This window comes from Adelges cooleyi, unplaced genomic scaffold, assembly GCF_023614345.1.
Source record: "Adelges cooleyi isolate 19-005CV unplaced genomic scaffold, UGA_ACOO_1.1 ACOO_flye_CR_arks_rails_tigmint_CR_PRNA_30, whole genome shotgun sequence".
NCBI lineage: Eukaryota > Metazoa > Arthropoda > Insecta > Hemiptera > Adelgidae > Adelges > Adelges cooleyi.
In genome coordinates, this window is record NW_026095971.1 from 8,796,623 (window position 1) to 8,815,142 (window position 18,520).

At 32.2% G+C, this 18,520-nt stretch overlaps 1 protein-coding gene across 3 annotated transcripts in view; it reads right to left on the reverse strand.

Moving 5' to 3' along the window:
* The window catches only part of LOC126839292 (protein Tob1-like), a 39,693-nt gene extending 21,843 nt beyond the window's left edge, over positions 1 to 17,850 (reverse strand). For 2 of the 3 annotated variants that reach the window (XM_050574520.1, XM_050574522.1), the window contains exons 1-2: positions 17,516 to 17,849; positions 5,611 to 5,727 (exon numbers count right to left, since the gene is read on the reverse strand). The gene's annotated coding sequence lies outside the window, so the exon portion shown is untranslated. Of the gene's footprint in view, positions 1 to 5,610; positions 5,728 to 17,515 lie in introns of all 3 variants that reach the window. The other variant, XM_050574521.1, reaches the window with a different exon arrangement.
* Positions 17,851 to 18,520: the final 670 nt, after the last annotated feature.

Here is an 18,520-nt window from a genome sequence, read left to right on the forward strand (position 1 = left end):
GTCGTCGTCAACCACCACTCTCTACTAAAATCTCATTTTTTTAGGTAATAAACTATAATATGTAAAAACCTAGATTCAAATTTTAATCGCACATTTATTTAATGTGACAAATGAGCATATCAGTTGTAAGTCGTTGTAAGGACTAATGACCCGGATTTTAAAATGTGGTACCTACATACCATTTTTAGACACGGTGGAGTGAATACAAAATATTATAATATTATGTTACTGATTTAGTTTATAAAAATGATATGTTACACATTTTATACGAAATAAATTTGTCCTAGACATTAAAATTTGAGAACCAATAAGTAAATACGTAAAAAAGTATTATAGAAAATTGGCCGACCCCAAATGAAGGAATGTATGGGATGAAGGCGTATCGCGAAATAGAAGAAGAATTAATATATACAGGAAATTGCTTTAGGGCACTATTATAAGGAAATATAACAAAAATACACTTGTTAAAGTATACAAGTCTAAATATTTCAATATAGTATTGGAATTAGTAGTAATATAATATAACACTAGGAGGTCATTAGACTAACTCTTGAGATCGTTATTCGTGAATCAGCAATCTAACCTTTTCCGAAAGACTTTCAAAAGTCAAGGATCAGAGCAGAAATATGTGACGAAGATATACTTATCAGTGTTGAATGATAGGCATTTTTAATACATTTATATTCGAATAATAAGGTACTATGAAAACATTTTTGATTAGAGGTCCTACTCTGTCTATTAGCGAGACACGCTGTGAGTAATTAATGTTTTATAAGTAATGCATAGTTTTAAATATATTATCATACACCATTGTCTATTTAATGTATTATATATTATGCTGTTTGTATTTCTGTAAAGTGCTGCAAAATGTATTTAAATGATCGTTGCGGCCTTTTTTTGAGTTTAACTGTCTTGTATCTTTCAAATTATGTTATTATTACAATGATCACTACAGTTTGATGATGACAACGCGCATGCATCGTGAAAATCCAATATACATAAATCAGGAATCGCCAACACAAACAGCTGCAGTAAAAACGCTTACCATTGAAAATTTAAATAACTCTTACATTACATTGACATTTGAGATCAATAGTATCTATCTGGTTCCGTTTTATACATTGGCATATTTGCTATGTTTTGTACTTCCATGCCTGATTAACTACCACTATCACTATCTCTATCATTAAGCCGTACTGAACTACTTGATACACTAAACATAACCCATAATTTTAATTGCGTTTATATAGTATATATTGTACTTATAGTCCAAAAAACTGGCATTTCATAAATTACATCTAGGTACATTAATTATATTATCGCGTTAAACGAACCAAACAATAATCAATTTATTATAATTTTCAGTATTGCTTTATACACTACCCTTGAAGACAGAAGTATATAACTTTATTATAATATTCAGCTTTAGAAAGATTAATTTTGGAGGTGAGTGCTTGAAGTGTGACGCGATATTGACGGTTTTATTCCTTAACTCACTACACTTTGGATTCGTATAAGTATATTATTCGAATAAGTTGATTTCGACTTCATAATAAACGGTTCAAAAGTTATCGTTCTTATAAAATGAAGTATACCGTAGTTCTTATTTTACAGTGACATCATAAACAACATTAATTTAGTATAAGTGCGTTTAAGACAAAATTAAATCAAACGGTTCAGTTTAATATGTTTTGAAACTCGTATACGAACTGGCAGCTGAACACATTCTAAATTACCATAATAGCGCCAGCACGTAATAAATTCGCTACAAATTTCATGTGAATCAGTACATCGAAACTAAAAAATTACACCGCAGCTAGGTTATACTATATTATTAACAACAAAAATATATCACCGTGGTTTTTTAATTATTTAGGGCTAATATAATTTTCAGCGCAGTAAATTGTCAATCAATATAATATAATTGTTTAAAGAGATGTTACCGTTATAATGTAAAATGCCTGTTATACCTAATGCTTAAATTAAATATACAAATTCAATTATAGAAAAATCAAGAAAAAACTTAAGCACTTATGGTTATATGTAATAAAATAATAATAAAAATCCTTAACCATAAAAATTATGTATTCTCCGCGAATACGTCGTATTTCGGCAACAATGTTGTCATCTTCAGCACTCACGACAGACAGCGCTGTCGCAGCGCTTTTTTTTTATAGAAAAATCAATTTGTTTGTTTTAGTTTATAATTCCTGATTAGATTTTTATTAAGACCAACAACTAAGTAACGTTTACAATAGGAAGAAACTTTAGTCTTTTAATTTCTCAAAAAAGACTGGCGAACGTGGCGAATGTAAAAAAAACACCACACCGACGTGGAGCGCAACCTTAAACTCTTTTGGAAAGGTCAGACGACAGAATTACTCAACGGCAACGATGACGGTGGTTATTTGACCGAAGAGTGCAGTAGCATAGAAAAAAATCATACTAATAATAGTACATACAATTAGTACGGCGTTATCTTAGTGTTATGAGGAAATCATTAAGCGCATGCAAGTACGTTTTCAACACGTGGCCCATGGCAGTTACAACACTCCCCGCAGGAAACCGGCCGTGCTCTGCGTTTAGTTTTTGGAAGTAGCGGCCAATATTGCAACTTTATATCGAGTGTGGAAAATCAAAAGCCCAATTGTAAAACATCAGCGGTTATCAAAAAGCGAAAATACGATGACCCAACCGTATAATAATTATTACTATAACTTAACGTTGAAATATATTATTGTGTATTAGGCGCCTTTGACCGTTGACGATGATAACGCGCACACTTCGGGTGTCCATGTCGAGGTCTTCAACTAAAATATATTATCATTGTGTAGAAGTGGAGGTATAAAGTTTCACTATGGAACGAGTATAAGAACCGCAGAACTATAATATCTATTTGAAATGAAAATATATTTTACGCTCCAAACTACCTGGCAGATTTCAATAACAATTTTGTTAAATCAAACAATGTTATGAAAAAAAAAACATTATTTTGAACCGTCGTTAGAGCGAATAAGAAAAATTATCTGGAAGTCTGATGTCCCCTTTCTGTAATAATAATAAAGTTACTTCAGGAACTGTGCCAGTTAAGATGTAGAATTTAGGGGAACTTTAGTAAGTTTAAAAGGTCTAACCTTCACCCACTTATTTGTTCCAATTTAAGTAATGGAATCTTCATTTTTTAACATATCAGTTGGTTTTAAACTCTAACACTAATACATCGCAATGGAATTTTTAGTGTGATGAACATTGAAACAAGAGGTAAAAGTTGCTTTAGCTTAGACCACCGGGCTTTATTCAATAATGTAGCTCAGTAAACAGTAATATTTGTTCAGTTAAAAAAAGCCAATAGATAAAAACTTCGAATCGATTTACATAATAATTAATATTATATAAACTCTTATCAGAACTCTAAACGAGTGTTGCACCATTTTCATTTTCCCTCTTCACTTTTTTGCGTATTCGCTGTGCACTTTGACCCTATTTTGGACTATGCTACTGTGTAGACAACTGCAAAACCACAATCATTAAGACATTCACTGATTTCAGTTATTATATTCTTTATCGTCATAAATATCATTACGCACTGCTATTGTGTCAATGTTGCATTGGCGTTTTCCACGCTTAATTATAATCGTATACTTATTTGACCGACCCGGCTCGGAATCCGGCGACCCACAGCACATCACGAGATACGACAATATGATTATTAATGGCTAATCGGCCGCTTCCCGGGATACGACAATATAATAGCTGCACACAACGCAGTCAAATACAATTCCATCAACCGTCCGGCGTCAGTTTATAGTAAAATACTAGTAATTATTTTCCCATTTTGGTTTTTCGGTCAAGGATCCGCAGGTCCTGTGTTTATATAGCTTATCTACTGCACTATATAATTATTAGCGGTTTGAATTTTAATTATGTGGGAACTTCGTCCGGCTCAAATACACAATATTGTTTTGCTATGTATTCCGTCGTTTATACGCCTAACCCGATTATAGAACACATTTGCATATGGGCGATTAACTCGGGGGACACAAATGGGAGCCATTACAGTGTTTATTAATTTGTAAAACCTAAAAATCCTGAAACGGTTTTGTTTTTTTTATTTCGATAAAATGTAGGTACATTGAATAACTAGAAGTATACAAGGTACCGCGATAATAATAATAATTGTTGTCCAATTACATTTGTTCTTGTCAACGGTAATAATTATTATAATGGCGAAATGTCACGAGACTATTTTGTCGTCACTATTCACCCGACCGGCCGGACCTGTTTGGCATAAACGTGACTACGCTTATGTTGCGCCCAACAATAATTCATAAATTGGACATTGAACACACTATTATTACTATGGATGGGACCTCTAAAATCCGGATTATTACAAAAATATTATTGATCTCTTTTTATATCGATAACGATCAATAGACTTTTAGCATGGAACATGCTTTAGCCTTCGCCTCCCAGCTCGAAAACGTCACAAAGGAGCGCATCTACATTAAACGTATAATATAAAAAGTCGTCGTCATGCAAATGTTTTGACCAAAACATATAATTAAGACTATACTATCGTCATAAATCGCAAGGAGATTATAGATCAGAAATAATCACTATTCAGGAGCCAGAAGGCTAAAGCATATTCCATGTTTTATAATTTTAGCCGTTAGCCTTTAAGAAGACTATAACTTTTTTTATTGAAATATTTAAGTAAATAACTAATGTCTTATAAACAATTATTTGTAACTATAAAAATGTAAGTTCTTAGAATTAAAAGAAATTGTATTAGATCAATAATTCCGTTTATTTAGTTAAGTATATTTTCTTTCATTTAGTTACATTATGACATACTTTTACTTGACGATGGGTTAATTAAATAAAAAAGAGAGAACACTTATTTTGTGTATTTCTTACATTGTGACTATTACTTAAAAATTACAAAATCTATTAATAAAAAAAAAACGCGAGTTTCCATCTTTAACTAATTACAACATATTTTTTAACACTTATAACATTAGGTTAAAAATTTTTTATAAAGCTTAAGAAATTAAATAGAAAAAAATATAGTCAACAGTGTTTTTGGTTGGGCTGACGATGCTTTAATAACACTGCACTTGCAATGTAATATATTTGTATAGATATGAAAGAGAGAAAGCAAGAGGATGTCGGCTAACATAATTTATGCGCTGCGGTAACAAAAGGTAATTGTAAAGCGAAAATAGTAGTGACGTGTTGTTTAGCTTTGGTGGCATGTGTTATTTTGACACTACGAGTAATAGCATCAAAGAAATTTGACGAAGACGCGGGATAGAGAAACTTAAATTGGTCAACAAAATTTGTTAGAAACCTTTTTTACGGTTAAGCAAAGAAAGTATCACGTGAAATACGTGGCATCTCTCCTAAATTTTGTATAGTTCTGTCCTATTATCCATGTATAGTTACCTTAAAACTATTTTATAAGTCACATATTCTATAGTTTCTAATAAATTTATTGCTTATAATTTATAAATACTAATGGGTATTTGTCTGAAAAGTAACAACAACCATTTGGCGATGTAAACTAATAAAGTAAGTAGATAAGATGTAGAATTAGTGTAATAATCTTACCTAGAAAGTGTTTACTAAAAGTTGTAATTAACGGAGTCGCGTTTTCGTAGTGAATAAAACAAGGTTTTCAGTTTATTTATCACAACACGTAGGCTCAAGCTCCCAAAAGCGAGATTTCTGTAACAAATCAAAAAATAAATAAATATATATATATATATTATACATACATAAAAACAGAGTGATTCATTAAATATAAGACACTTCTTTTCTCTTAAAATAATTGCAATTTTGTAGTTTTCCTTTTTAGAGACACTAGTTTATGTTATTTTACAATATTGAAATTACAAACCTATAAAGTTGAAATTATTTTTATGTCTTATCGTCAAAGAATCATGCTGTATATAAATAAAGGTACATGTGAAAACAAATATTATTTATACGTTTAGTAAATTATGTGCATTATAAAATGTACAGCTTGAAGCTAATTACACAAGCGTTATTAAGTATTAATAATAGTACTGTGATACTGAATGGTATAGAATAACCTAATTATAGAGTTTAATTTGGATTAAATTAAACATCTGTAACTATTCTTGAAAACGAAAATTGCGAAGCAGTTCAGGTTTTTTGTTGCTAAATTATTACATCGATTAAAATTTAAATCTCGAGTTCAGGTGTGGAAACAAAAACGGGTTTGATCATATCCTACTCTTATTTCGTTAACGACATACGAGTAGGGTGAACATTTTATTATAGAGTTTTCCCTAAAAAACAAACGCTTGAAAGTGAAAATTATAATTTTCCTAGTCTAGCATAATATAGTCAATGCATTGAATCGTGTTGTATGAATTAATAACGCGTGTTTAACGTTTGTAATATGACACTCATAGAGTTAAAAAATGTCCTTACAGAAAAACTATTAGAACGAAGAAGACTAATATCGATACTAAATTATTGTTTTGAGTTGTCACATATAATCATTTTACGGGAACCGTTTAATTTTCTAGGTCGCGTTATTGGCTCGCTTTAAAATATCCATTTTGCAACAATAATTTATCATAAATATTAATTATCATTCAATATAAACAACCAGAAAAAAGTAATAACATCATTTGTGTTATAAGAAAACAACACTTTTTCTCTTGACAACTGTGTGGGAGGAGATTGCCGAAGACTGTTTTCGACGTATGCGTTTTATAAATGTCATTGTGTACACATCACAGCGGTTCACAACATATTTTTTTTATTCTTTAGCTTCAGATTGTATATTTAACTTTAGCTACTACATGTAGATGGAAAAAATGAGTAATGGGACCATAATAATACAGTGTCCGCGGTGCAACGTATTTTAGCCGGCGCACGTCACGGATTATGTTCAGCACACCCAAATAGAGGAATTCAGGGTTATTATTACACACTTTTAGTGTATGTGTGCTAAGATAATAGTATAAATTTAAACTGGCCAATGCAATTTTTACGTAATCGACAACTCTCGGTATTGTGAATATTGTGAATAACAGTTGTGATGGCATATATATTTTTTATATTATTATTAATATTGTATTATTACTATACTGTATGATATACCATATGTATGATACCGCGACGGCAAGAGGCATATTTTCGCAGGATTTTTTGGCAAAGTGCGGTTTTAAACTGGCGCTTGCGTGTAGGTACACTTTAAGGAAAACATATTGTACAAGAAAAGAAGCACGGTGTAGGGGTACCATCGCCATGGCCGTGTGTTGATATTATTTTTAGGTAAGCATTCCGTTCCACGTGTCCGTTTGTCACCATCGACGACCTTTACCTGTGCCAACCCAACCGAGCACACACAGTCATTAATATACTATAATATAATTAATATACTCGCGTTTAACGATAATACATAGCATAGAAAACACGGTTTTGTAAAAATCGATCTAGGACTATAGGAAAATTGTATAAGAATACATAGTAAAGTAATAGTAGGTGAAAATTTGGTTTTCCTCCGCTTAAAAGTTGTAAAAATAGAGTTACGACTTTCTTCGCTTCGGCAATCGACAAGCACACATGATTTATACAATTAAAGTATTAATTTATTAACCGTAATTAAACTTCTTTTTGAAAAGGAAAGCTGAAGGTACTGGGTACTTATGTCTTAGAGGTTTACTATTATTTCATGTTTAATTTGACCATGAAAATCACAAAGATATTATTTCTCTGGACCATGGACACAATAGACTACTAACCCAGGCTTCAGCCCGCCTCAGTCTACACTCCATAGGAACGGCGAAAGCTCCGTAATACAATGTGATGGTTTAACATATGTTGATAACGGTTGTGCTGCTCTAGAATTTTGTATCTGTTCTTGTCTACAGGTTTAAATTACTCACTGATATTCATTTAAGACCAAAACCGCAACGAGTCAATAAAAGGACGTGTTCAGCGTTTTAGATTATTGTTATTTTTTAACTTACGAAATTCGATATTAAAAATACATGTATGTGTTATTTGTTATTACCTAATTGGTAATGAATTTAAACCACATTAGTCGCGGTAATTATTTGGAAACTCAAATGTAATTAAACACAATAACATAATGAATTATACTGAATGTACAAATACATACAATACATGTTTTCGTGCAAACATCAGCTTTTTGCAATAATACGAAATATTATTAATGTTAATTGCAGACAGAACCTAGAAGTCTGCCCAACGATTTTTAAACGATATCTAAATGGTATAATAAGTAATAATAATTAGATTTATTGTGGGCTATTAAGAAGAAAAAACGAATACACTTTCATACGACACGTTTCCGTTGTAACGCGATAGCTGATAAACTGTCATAATATTATATAAATATGTATATATGTATATACTTTGCTGTAGTTCAACGAAGAAATTGACAAAACTCATTTTTGGTACCGTACTTAAACTTGTACGATAATGGTAATTGATGTAGCCAGAGGCATGACAAATTATTTTTATCGTAATTGATGTAATTGGTTGTTCGGTAGTATACTGCAAACGATTATTTGTATATATATATATATATATATAATTGCCGCTGTCGTCCAGTTAAACGGTTTTTGAAAACACTGCAATTAGAAGTCTTAAAAAAAGATGATTTAGTAAAATTCAAATGTTTTTTCTTTATGATGTATTAACGCGAGCTAGGACTTAACATTGAATGGGCTGACTATAGTCAGAGTTGTGCATTATTCAAACATAACGTACCTTAAGTACGGTACTTATCTAAATAATCATCTAGATAACACATTATTCAAGTGAAAAATACTCGAATAACTTTCAAATAGATTGTTCAAAAAATTTGCAATAATTAAAAAAAATTTGGATATGTGTAATATATGTTACGTGTACAATATAAATAAAAATAGATATCGTTATTAAACTAAATATTTTCAAGATACTTAAAAAAATACGCCTTTTACTAATTTTAATTATTTTAAACGAACGACATAGGTAATGCTGTTGTACGGTGTCAGAAATGCATGAGTGAACCGGCTCTTACTATTTTATTTTTCTTTATCTAAATATCTACTAATTTTATTGTCATGGACTATTTGGTATTGAGTTTGTTTACATGCAAATCCGCGCAGATTCTCTATAAATTATTCAATATACCCTACGATATACCCGCCGGGCAGTAAATCAACAAAAGTTAGAGTTAAGACACTAACGAAGACAAAGAAAGTCGAATACATTACTTTCCTAATGAGCATTCGATTTTTGATCGAAGAACTCATTCTGATTTAATTTTCAGTTTAATGATTTGGGTAAATTATATCTCCCACTACATATTGATACCGGCCAACCATAGTAAGGTATGTCCCTACAATATTACTACCGATCGATGACCCGATAAATAATAATGACCCCATAAGTCTAAATAATTCATAATTTTCAATCTTCACACTATCTGACAAAATTATAATATATTTTTTAAATGTTCGTGTTGAATGATGTAGTTTGCGAAAGTAAAAAATGATAACTGTCATTTGTTACAGATAAAAGAACACGAGATCGTTGAATGTTTTGAAATCATATAAAACTCAACCGAAATTATTGCATATAATTTTAACGGTAAACACTATCGCCGACCGTGCATCGGTGCATATAATGTATAGTTATCATCGAATGAAGATAAAAATCTTAATTTTTTTTTTCATGAATAGTAATATGGATTTGTGCACTAATCAGTAATAATTTTATTTTTAAAAAGTCAATTTTTTATGGGTCAAGGGATAACGACATTCTTTTGATATTTGAATGGTATTCAGTACTCAGTAGGGCATATTTAATTAATATAATGAGTACACTAATACAATTAAAGAGAGTTTTTGAAAGCATTGATCTCGTGCCGTATACTATTTAGCGATCCACATAGATAACGAGTGGACCCGAAAAATGTGAGTCTTATTATATGATTTAGTCTAAAATCAGTTCTGTCAAAAAATCACATTGTGTGGTCTATATATTTAATTTATATATTTTAATAATAAACATCTCAGTTAACGTAATTTATTGTTTTAATATAGTCTAGCGAGGATAATTTTAATTGAGTGAATGCAATCACATTAATTTGTACAGAAACGACTAAAAATCTGTTACATTTAGAAGTAAATTATACTTTAAAGTAAGTCAACATGTCACGGTCAATATTTTTAATAAAACAAGATTGTTGGAGTTTCTTTATTTTTTTCAACAATATTTTACTTGATATATTTCTTGTCTATTTCCATGTATTTAACCATATCCAAACACCGAACGCGTAAAAGTCTTATCACGTGCTGTGTTTTCGCCGTCAGTGTCATTGAAAACTTTCATTCTTTACTCGTTTTCCTATGAGAAACTATAACGAGTTAGAGCGGCGTGACGGTTCTTCTCGCAGCATACCCTTTTATATATTATTATTATAATATATAGGGCGAGTTCCGTACCTGGGTCAGGGGTGGTGTATACACTCGAATCGATTGCGTTCTAGGGTAGGTATACGACGCACACAAACAAACAGTAAGCACACACACAACATGTATATAATGACGCCCACGCAATTATCCCCTCCGTCGAGTTTCGGGGATACTCAGTAGTGTGTATCTGGGTCAAAGCGCCACTTCGCCTCTCCTCCGTCGGTGGCCATGGTGTCACGGTTGAACGTGCACCGTATACAACAGACGTTTGCCGTTTATCACTGCTGTCGAACGACACTTCTATCCCTGGGTGCCCTAGGTCTTTTTTAATCAACAGCCACCCGAAGAAATAAAGAACATCTGTAAACGGTTATAATATGAATGCGCTCCCAAAATATTGGACGTTTTGTGTCAAACATCTATCCGTTTATGATCCTTTAAAGTACACAAAAGACAACTCGAAAGTATCAAACGTATTTTACAAATTATCTAAATAGAAAACAATTTTTTAAAATTATAAAATGTACAGTAGGATGTAAATGTGTAATAATATGGTCTTCTAGAAAGAGAATAATGAAACTGCAAGCTAAGGAATTGACAAATTTTCGGAATTATAAATCGTTTTTGCATTCGTTGTGAATTTATATGGTTCGCTTTTTTCTTGATATCAGTGTTTTCTACAATACTCGACGCTTTTTAAAGGTAGGTTTTTGTATGACATTTGCGTTCCGACTTTAAAATATAATTGCGACCTAAACGCTTAGTTAGGTCAGATGCGAGTAATTAACTTTTTTTTTCTTTGGTTTGCCCCGACTAAACAAATACAGATAACGTACCGTCAAATATTGTATACTTTGCCAATAATTCACTTTATGTATGAATTACAGGAACTCGAGCATGCACGATTATTTGTGCTTAACGTTTAAATCAGACTAAGAAATTATTGTTAATCGATAATTATCGAGATATAATATATTAAAATCAATGAAACTATAATAAGGTCTTGAAATAATATCGCTACCGTTATTCAAGTTAAAATCATTCAAACAGTGACGTAACCAGAAATTGATCAAAGGTAACACAACAGAAGAGGATGCTATCGTAGTAAAAAAGTCGTGACAGTTTTGAACTATTGTCAACTGCTATTCGGACGATTCTAGTATTAGACCGGTCAGTGGAAAATATGTATGTAAAAAATAGTATTGCCGCAGTGTTACTTGCTAATGAATGAACATCGATAAAATATAGTCCGGATTGATATAGCCTTGTCCACAGTATTAATAATAATAATATTAACATTAATTATTATTATTAATTAACGGCCTAGTGAATCGCGGATAATAATAATAATATTATTAGTGTGCTAGAGTAACCGAAGTTCACGTGTACTACGAACAATTGTAACTGGGTTTGGATTATTATAATATGCTAGTATACAGGATTATAATACATGGGAGTTCACAGATACCGATGGAGTGCCCCGGTTAGTGGCATCGTTTATTCGACCGACCCGACTCTTGCATCACATTAATGTATACGAACGGGTATGTGATATACATTGTACACATCCACGGTGTACAGCACAATACTATGCAGTAGGTGTACTTAGAGAGGCGTTATCTGCTAGCTGATAACTAGGGTTCTACATAACCGCAGAGTTGTTGACGCGTTATTACGTAATGACGAAAAACACATAATAGAAACAACAAAATTCTCACGGACTACGGAGGACTAGTGGCTATCGCGCGAGCGAAATAATATTAATAACAAGCAAGCTTGGGGTTTGAACTGTATTATTTAGTTTTTTTGCTTATTAAATCTGAATCAATCCCATATAATCGAAGCGAAGATCACCGTCGAAAGCCCCCCAGACAAGTCACCTATAATCTTAAAATTGAGTCGGCGTCTTTCACAGGGGTTTTATTTGACCTTGGACCATAGAGTAATAATATACGAGCATACTCCCTGCCAACTGACTGGTGCCGCCACCCTGCTTGCTGCTGTCGAATATTGATGACAATTTTGGAAAATGGGCCTTTGTTATCATAGCCAAGTGGTATAAATAAGGGAACTAGGGATTATTTCTCATGACACTAGATTTGTTGACATCGTTTTATAACAATAATTTGATTTACTATAAAATAAGACGATACGATAAAAAAAGATTGTTTGATCCTCAGATTATTTACTATCAGGTTAAAACAATCTACAAATAAATGATACAAAAAGTGTTAACTAACAATATAGCCAGTGCCTATTTCATTGATACGGTACTTTCCAATGATCGACCTCATTTGTACAGGTTAAGGTGAAATATTAAATGAATGTAATTTCAATAATTATAAGCCCAAAAAATAAAATATGTGAGTGTACAGCAGACGCCAGGCCTAAATGGATCTATAATGCACGATTTTGATATGGACCCTATAATAGGTACGGTAGCGATAAAGTTGAGGACTAGTACAACGTTGTACTATGCACTTTTACGGCTGAAAACTAAACGATTGAGTTAGCAAACAACAATGGCGTTAATGCACGAGATCAAAGGATACAGAAACCTGATAATCTAGCTGATGTATTAAACCGGGTTAACCGCTGAGGTTCGCATGTCTCCGGACTAGTTGTCGTAGGTATATATCATAATAGTACTTGACAATATCTAGTTTTACGACCTTGGCTGAACCTGAAAATATCTGTGCCATGCTCAACTGCGCCGCTGTGTGAACTATTGCGTGCACACATTTTTGAGCAAAAAATAAAAAAATAATTATAATATCAGAACATTACCGCTGCGCAATTGAAAAAGTCATTATATTGTGTTATGCACAACGTTGGTACACGGTGCATACGTTGGTATCGTACCGAGATGTATTATTGTACAATTTATTAAATTGTGCAGCGGCCATATGTAAGTAATTCGGAATCACTTCAATCGACGCTACCCTTATGGCATATTTGTCTTACTACTAAAGTGTATGCTTCTAACAGGTAACTAAAAATATTGATGAATAAATGTGTGTACTGTTTAACCGCAAACGTTGTCATACCATTAAACTCTTTTCCAAAATGACGGCCTAACACCCAAATCCGGTACATTATAGGAATAATAAAACTACATAGGTTAAATATATTAATACATATTTTATTGGTTTTATAAATGAAGAACGAGTACAAAATTAGTCAATTGTGTTTCATGGAAAATGATAAATTTCTACAGTTTGTTACGCAATTCAAATATATTAAACAAAATGAAAAGATAAGAGAATACTACGAGATATCCTTCAAGGAACTAATGAGATTCGTCTTTATCGTTTGAAATACATAGCTGACTGCACTATTATGTGTATGTTTACACATTATAGCGTACCTGTTTTCAACAATCATTGTTAACCTACAATACGGTTAGGTTAGCAATACTAACTATATACTATGTACAACTATTGCTTCGATCGGTTTTGTGGAGCATTATTCTTGTTTTCATTGTCTTAATTCTATTTACTATTAGCCTTAGTACTACTTAAAATATTGGTTTTAAATACACAAATTCACATTAAAATGTACTTCTCTAATAAAAAAAACCTCTTAACAGAAAAACATATAGCTATTCAGATACGAAATTACTAATTTATTTTTTTACTCTAAATAGAGAAATGAAGAGAGAGAAAGAAAGGAAGAGAAACTCTTAGAACTCGAAAAACTATAGTCTATTGAATTGTTGAGTCATACGTACAAAATGCTTTTAGTTAATTTGTTTAATTGGTTTTGAACGCAAATAGATTTTTAATTACTATATCTGATAAAAAATTTAAATACCTACTAGTTTTGGCTAATACATTATATAGTCGTTGTAATCGTCAATTTGATATTTATCACTATAAAACTTGAGCTACAATCATTAAACAACATCTATAGACATAATGCATGTATTTAATACAGACACGATACAATTAGTTTTTCATTCCAAATCTATTATAACGATATAATGTATACAATGAATTTGTACGACTAGATAGTTTCACAAGAAACGATTAAAAATAACAAATAAATTAATAAAAAATTTAGTGATAGTTTATCACATGCAAGTATTATTTGAAGTTTTTACAAAAAAAAAATTGTGTTATTCGCAATAAAATGCTTTCGAATTTAGTACTATTTTGTTTATAAATAAGGTTTATCAATAAATGATAATACTTTCCTTGACATTATCGTTAATCATAAATGTGAATTTATAAAAGCAAAATAGTTGCAGTACATCGTAGTTTTGTTGAAAAATATGTTAATTTGTTTTAAGAATTTTTCTCTGTTTTGAAAGGGAAGTGGTGAACTTTTTAAATTTTCGCCCTAAAAAAAGTGACATTCAAGTATGATATCTCACCTATAATAGGCTTACTACATAAAGAAATCGGTTCGGTAGTTAAAGAGATATCGTGGGTCTAGACCAGAAAAGTAAAATTAAAAACAAATAGTTTTAAAACAATATTTTTCAGCTCCGAAACGATTAAAAACTATTTATAATTTTAAGTTCGTTTTGCGAATTACAATTTCACTACATATTTGTTAAATGTATAAATTATCTTTAAGATGACAGTTGTTGTTAATTTACCTTATATTCGAATACATTTTATATTTGAGCTTCCATGCAAAGCTGAGAAGAAATTTTATAAATACCATTTTATGATTATGGTTACTGGTTTTTATCGAATATAATCACGACTAAAACATCATTAACCTTTGATCGCATCATTTATTTCTCTGTAGCATTAGTTTATTGTCATAAAATGTTTTATTGCAAAACGTCAAACATATTTGTACTTAATTTGGTATACAATAGTAAATAAAAAATAAAAAAAACGTGAAGCTAATAAGTATATCAAACCAAATTATGAAAATTATTGTTTTACAACGTTGCAATTGTGTGTAAAAAGGTCGGCGTGCAGGTCGATACGTCACATCCCGGCTGTTATATACCAAGTAATCGCATTAATATTAAAACGGTCAAGAGTATATTAGAGTTTCAATTATCGGTTAACATTTCCTAAGAGGTTTTTTAAGTATCAACAATAATTAATATACATTATGCCAGTAACCGCGTTGGCCGCGAACCTGCGCTAAACGCTTTCCCACATTAAATTTCACACCGTTAACGGTCGCATCTTCGATTGTATTTATTCTCATATATATATATATATATTTATATATTAATTAAAATTGAAAAACATTAAAACAATCGTGGAAGACCGCGGGGACGCGTCCTTTAACGGTCTATGCGCTTCGTCCAAGGTGAAATTTTATACATGCGCCGCGTACCCACTTCCTCTCCCCCCCTCCGCAACAATATAGCTGTGGTCTATGCAGTTGTTCCTCATCGCTCGACCAAAGAAAGTAATCGCGTTATTCCAAGGCGAGTAAAATTATTATTATCTACACTACAACATTGATAATGATAGCAAAAATGATTGATACGATAAAATATTACTTATATTATTATTATTATTATTGTTTTTAACGTATTTATTAATAGCTGCGGTTAAACAATGAAGGTGAAAGCAAAACGGTAAAACAGAAGAAGTTTGTGTGCCGTATGTACACATACTCGCACATAGACAAAATGAGTACCTTAGACGCGGATATGATGAAGAAACCGAGATAATGCGGTCGATCATAAGCGCCGCGTTCCAAATATACCATCGAAATCCCTATGTAAAAGGACCATCGAGCAAATTAATATCGAAATAATAATATAATAATACATACATATTATACACTGGATGTGCTGGTGGTTAATCGCAAATAGCGCAAAATAGGTAAGCGCAAACGCGCGTTACATAAAAATCGTGCTCTATGTATTTATGATTTATTTAGTTAAAATTATGATAAACGATACTCTTAATTTACATCGCAAGAATCATAAGTGTGTAAAATAATAATTACTAGAATTTATGTTTAATAAATGTGTATTTTGCGATTTAGATCATTTTGATAGCACTTAACACTCGTACGTGCGCTCATGTATCAACCATCATAATATCATGTACAACCTAACTGACCCAATGGCCAATGGACCTTGGTAGGACGTTTAAGACGAATATCCGACAAAATGATATTAATTATTAATTATTAATATATAATATTATTTGAGAGTATCCGAGTCGTTATCGATTGGAAAATAATAATTGTAATAATAATATTAGCATAGACCGATCAGAAATAAATAGTAATTTATCGAGCAATTATAGAACGTGTTAGGTCTAATAGTGTTAGGTACGCCTATTGAGAGATGGTTGATTTATTTGTCAATTGAGTTACTATTGTTGTATGTATTAATAATTTGTTTATTTAAGACTCCGGTTAATTATATTGTTTTTTTTTTATTTATTGTCGATTTATTGTTATTTGTTCGCATACACTAGTCGTTTCCCAGCAAACTAATCGGAAACTATGAACCGTAAACGGTTAATAGCCGGTAGACGTTGCGCAACATGAATCCTATAATACATGGGTAATACTGTAAGTATTTCAAAAGCAATTCACGGGCCTAAGATATTAGTATTATAATATTATACTATCATTTTTCCCAATGCGCAATGATTTCGTATTAATAAAAATAAAATTGAAAAAGATTCGCTTACAAACCGTCCACACTCAAAATTTAACAACAAAAATTTTAATACATTTTAATTTAAAAAAATTTGTTCGTGATATCCATAATCGACAAAAGCATTGTCGTAGTCAATATACTAGTGCAAATTTTTATAGCATAATACATTTTTAATATGTATTAAAATTGCATTTAACACATGTTTGCGTTTAACCGTCGATATATATATATATATATATATATATATATATATAGCGTATAGAATACAAAATTGTTCCGATTTACCATAAACAAGATATAAAAAAAAAAATGTATATATACTGTTTGCTAACTACCGTCGACGGTCGTTGGTGTCGCGCAGGACGTTTCGAAACGACCGCTTAAAAATTTTAAATTGTCTACGTGATTTTATTAGGTCGCGTGTATAGTATTTTTAAAAAATACTTACCAATGATTTTGTATGATATCCCGTGGTGGAAACTTTTTCTTCGAGAAACAAAATTTATTTGGTGAAATACCGAATTGGCCGTGCGTAGGTTAATGTCGTTTTACATTAATATAAAAGTAAACCGAAAACCGTCGGTGTTTTTCCCAATAACGACGTCCCGCGGAAGAAAATGAAAAATTATATTTTTTTTTACAGTTTGAGTGTGCGATAAAAATTGTTTTTGACCGCCGTGTAAAGAAAAAAAATTGTTTTTTTATTTTTATTAACAACTAAAGGAACAGTATAACGGCAGAGCGTACGGAGCGCGTGTGACAGACCGAATGCGAGGCGGCCCGGCCGGTCGCCTCGACGAGCGTCGCTGTTTGGGCCTCCGGCCAATATGATAATTGACGTCACAGCGGCAACGGTATACGTCACAAACTGTAGCACGGTTGCTAGGGGGTTCTGACGTCACGGCGACCCTCGCGTAGGCGTTTACAAAAAACGCACACATACACGCACACACACACACACACACACAAATGAACAGTGGGTTTGGGATGAAAGTTAGCCGACGGGAGGAGGTCGGGTGCGGGTGGCGTCTCTTCTTAATGTATATCCGTACTGGGAATCGCTCGCCCGCCTTTCGCTCCGACGTCCACGCACTACCGAAATCCATCCTAGCCCGTCGTCTCTTCCAGACCCAAACGGTCGGGGGTGTGCGAAAAAGTTTACAGGCGGGAGTGGCGGTAGCCGGATTCGAAACCCTCCCCTCACGCGACGCAACAGCATTAATATGTAGTTTCCCACGAGGGTTCTGTTTCATCCGATTCCTGGGACTTTCTTTTGACGTCAACGTTTCTCTCGTAAAAGCCATTTCATATTGCTATGGGTGTCGTATAATTTTTATTGCCATTGTTTTTCCACTATACTAGTATTATCAATACTAACATGTACCTAACACGAAAATATGTGAAAATAAGCAAAAAATGTTCGCGTTCGCTCAGTGACACGGCGTACATACCA